This window comes from Haliotis rufescens, unplaced genomic scaffold (genome assembly GCF_023055435.1).
Source record: "Haliotis rufescens isolate VD_foot unplaced genomic scaffold, xgHalRufe1.0.p SCAF_61, whole genome shotgun sequence".
NCBI lineage: Eukaryota > Metazoa > Mollusca > Gastropoda > Lepetellida > Haliotidae > Haliotis > Haliotis rufescens.
The window spans coordinates 1,033,386-1,038,209 of NW_025964346.1; the positions used below are offsets into that span (position 1 = coordinate 1,033,386).

A 4,824-nucleotide genomic window follows, 5' to 3' on the forward strand; every position below is an offset into this window, starting at 1 on the left:
CGTTCTCGCGTTCTCGTGTTTTTGAAAATAGTTACATATAACTGTAAAGGCAATTAGCACAAAAACACGAGAACGCGAGATCGCGACACTTGACCAATGTCGCAAGCTCACGTTCTCGCGTTCTCGTGTTTTTGAAAATAGTTACATATAACAGTTACTGTAAAGGCAATTAGCACAAAAACACGAGAACGCGAGATCGCGACACTTGACAAATGTCGCAATCTCGCGTTCTCGTGTTTTTGTGTCCATAAGCCACAATCACACACTTGCCCAGCATGTAGATGGCAAGGCCGCAATAAATTAATAGTTAGTTTGATTGATTACTCTCGAAGGGTGCGATTCACATGCATAATACGTGTTCAGTAGGACTATGTGTTTGGAGTATTTCATCAAGTAAAGAAAGTAGGCACATGCACATTAGCGATATGTATAAGTATATATAGTTCCAGGAACTTGGGGAAATAGTATTAGGGTAACACTATTTTTCTTCAGAATCCCGAGGTCTTCCATTAACTGCCCGACGAAGGAGAGCAGTTGAAAAGACCGAGGCCTTCTGCAAATGATAATGCCCTAAAAATAGCGTTAGCGTGATTACAGCTCAAACGGATAGCATTTGTTATCAAATTAAATTACAAATATCGGTTTTGAAACATTTACTGCAATTAACGAAGAACGAATGTCACTGACCCACGTTTACAAATATGAAAACGACATAGAAAAAACTAGACGACGTCACTATTGAACGTATATGAAGTCAACTAACAACGGGCGTGGTAATGGCCCGTCGTTAAGCAATATGAGGGCATTATCAAGTTTTATCAGCCAAAACTCACATTTCCCACAGGAGATATCGCTTGGGTGAGATATAGAGAATACTACACTCATTCTCGTTAGTTACCATTTTTACGAAACGAGGGGACTTTCTATGGTATCTGACCGAGCGAAAGCGAGGTCAGATAACATAGAAAGTTCACGAGTTACTTAAAAATGGTATCTAACGAGAATGAGTGTGGTATTTTATTTATTACCCACGTTAAATATGTATGTAAGTGGAAATACATAACAACTTTTGTTCGTTGACAGACCAAACTGAAACCGGTTGCAAAATCTGGTTGCGCATGAATATTGATATATGCCCAAATATGGGCTTTATTTACATTCCTATGCATACGCATTAACAATATGCGCCTGCAGTTGTGTTTGCAAACATAACAGCACCGACGCTCAAGATCCTTTTGGAAGAATTTCTTCAACTTATGAGAATTAAGCGCCATGTTGTTAGGACGCAGGACACCTATAAGAAAATTTGAAAAGTCACATTAGCGCCGCGCTTTGAATATCGGACCAACAGTCGGTCACTCGCACTGCCGGGGTCTGTGCATTCAAGATGGTTCGGTTTCCTTGATCTATCATTTGAATTTATATCATGTCCGTACCATTTTGGAAGAGGGAAATCAGAGTGTTCGCCAAAGACATTCATGTTTACTGAACCACCCTTTACTGAAGACGTGAAAATCAACACGCTAAGTCTGCCTGCATTCAGTGACAGCTTCGAACGAAGGGCAAGGTCACCACCGGAATAAGAAAAGAAAACCGTGATCTACTCAACGTTTTACGCTAGAGATAGGGAATGTTATTGTTCACCTTTGGGATATTTGGGGCCACATAATCAGAAATCAGGCACACTTCTACGGAGCTTTCGAATGATTTGTATCGGAAATGTTCACTTTGAGTGATCTGGTCGTGCAGTCGTAAACAAACAACTCCCGAAACAGTGCCACAAAATACCCTTCGAAGAGGACACTGATGGCACAGCCGGATCATCCCAAGTAAGTCTAGATATCTGTCCAGTTTAAACTGACTTCATTTCACCACGCTTATCCTTTTACGTTGAATCAAATTGAAAGTTGCGAAAGTAGTCGGGTGCGTCACGCCCATTGGGACCCTGGATCTCTTGAACGGTAGTCGTACATTGTAAATGGATATAGCTCGATTATATAATGTCTGTGGAAGCTCAATGCATAACTTATATAGGATGCAAACACAATTTGATGCGTGTGACTATCTTGTTTGGTTTAATAAAGTGTTTGTTAATATCCCTCGCTCACATGAGATTGCTTCGAATGACATCTCACGATTGTTTATGAATGAAAAAGTAGTCCCGGTGTGACAGAGGTCACGGTTATCCAATCAAAACGAATAAAACAAGGTCAACCTTGTACGACACACGTGTGACGTACGGATTTAGTATCTTACCACCTGTATCTTCACCACGTGGGTAATAACAACCGATATCTGCATTGCAGATGTGGCTGCAATGAAATTGCATCACAATGCTTTGCGGACCATTATTTTGTCATTGCTTACCATGACGTCACAATCACATGACATCACTAATGGCTCTGTCACTGAATCTGTTAGCAGTACTTTTTACACTTAGACACTGCTTATTACTGTCTACAAACTAAAAAAGTTGGAAGAATGATGTTGGATGATAAATAAAATCTCACGCTCGTGTCTTTTGACATCAAAACGACGAGATGAACCACAACGTTCATAGAAATATCTGCTTTGCAAATTAATGCAGTTTATTTCAAAATGGCTGCTCAAAATCACGTGACTTTTGACAATGACACAATGCAGATTTTCCAAGTCTTTTGATTATACAGAAACATATGTAGATTTGTACACATATAACTTGTAACATAATAAAGTCAAGAACACGCTCCGTTTCTCGTCTGTGAACTGACTGAATTTGACAAATATTGTCTGAAAACTAAGAGTCAAATAACCAACATGGATGCCTAATGGTATTTTTCAGAAAGATTTGTTTGTTTGTTTGTTGTTAACTCCGCACTCAGCAATATTCAAGCTAAAGGACGGCGGTCTGACATCAAATATATCAACACTCGTTAGGGTGGCCCACTCGTCAAAGGCGCCCCGTTTCGCTGTGCATAGCTACGCCCCTTGGGCAGGCCAGAAACCTATGATTGTGGGTTCGAATCCCGGTTCGCCCCGATTATGTTTCTAGGTTTGTCAGCACCATACCCATGCTCGTGGGTTTCATCGAAGAGGTAAACGTCTGAGACCTGCAGAACTCTATGCTTTCCTCACACATTAAGCTGACACGCCGTGATATAACTAGAATACTGTTAAAAGCGGCGTTAAACCGAACTCACTCACTTACTCTACAGATGACTACGCATTCAATCGCTAAGATCAATGAATAACGAAGCGGGATGTATAATAGGATTAAACATGGATCGATCATGACCTCATTTCTGATGATTGGCATATGCGCTTCCATCATTATCACGCTGTGTGTTTGACGGCGTCAATTGTGAGAGAGGAGTGTCCATTAAGTTGCTCTTCAAAGAAGTTGCCACACTTCCATCTCTAAGGCGCCTGCCTGGAGACGATAAACACCCCATTGTCACCCACAGGGTACGGGTAATTTACATGTTTGTCATGTCTCGAAATATGAATTGTAAATAGTGTATCGTGCCGAATATATGGTAAGTTACTGAATAAATACAGTTGTTTCAAGAAAGTGGTAAGTGTATTTATAATGTTAAGTGTATTTTACAACATGGACCAGTTTATATTGTATCTTATAAGTGATGTCGGGATCGAGTTATCGCCCTTGATGAATTGTTTGTTTATTTTTGGTTAAGATAATGATTTTGTATATCATTGATTATTAAGTTCATGTTCATGTACAGAATAACGACGTATGTTTATATGAAATGTTTTTATAATGTTATTGTTTTGTACATTACAGGATGTCATTATCTACTCGGGCAATAAACACTCACACCCGTAAATTGTATTTTCCATCACAATCCCCGGTTACAATATGACAATCGGTATTGGGAGAAAAGGTACGTGTAATCGACCTGAGGATTGTGTGAGCATATGCGGGAAATACCCACCTTAAATAGGGGTAAATATTTTTAAACCTTGTACATTGTATCAACATCCTTAAAGAGGCTGTACATAATGTTGATATCTCATATAATCATTATACGACTCGTGGTTGTTGTTTATTGTACAATAAAACACTCGCCCCTCATGGTTTATTCTCCCTGCAGTGTTGTATTGTACCCCCACTCGTCGTTTATTTCTTTAACAGTGGCCCGCTCATTTATGATAACATGCGGGCGGTTTAATGATAATTTTATCAATTTTAGCTATAAAATAATGTAAAGCGGGATGTTTTGTAGTCAGGTCGGAGCGGATGAATATATGATAATTAGTTTTATATTTCAAATTTGTCTGTGAGAATTTTGCTTTCATGAATATGCTAGCCGTGTATAATACTGTCTCATGGAGAAACTCACTGGCCTGTGATTATTTCTGTAACTGACAGTGTAGCCGCGAATACCTGCAATACTGCTGATGCGGCTTTTAGCAATATTACTCACTCACTCACTCACTGACGGTGATAGTTTAATTTCCAGCTCTCGGACACATTAATGTTTTCACTGTTATTGGACATTCATATACACAATTTCTTTTGTTAAATTATATTGAGCATGTTAAGGGTTTAACACGTTCCGTATATCAATATTGTATTCAATTCCACACATGACTGTACACAGCATTTTTATATTTTACATGTATACGACGGCTGCATGGGCAAGTATAACGGTAAACACAAACGTGTGTTTGTTTAACATTTTTTTGTGTTGAAACATGTGTTATTTTAAAGGGAAATATAAACATTTAGTCTGTTCGGGTAACTAATTCTAATTATTTACTTCAGGCATACACATATTATTTGGTGTCATGTGACACCAGATGTTGTTATCGACCAATACTCAT

At 39.0% G+C, this 4,824-nt stretch overlaps 1 protein-coding gene across 1 annotated transcript in view; it reads right to left on the reverse strand.

Moving 5' to 3' along the window:
• Positions 1-4,824, reverse strand: part of LOC125375894 (monocarboxylate transporter 14-like) — a 44,553-nt gene that overhangs the window by 22,347 nt on the left and 17,382 nt on the right. The gene's annotated exons all lie outside the window — the stretch shown is intronic.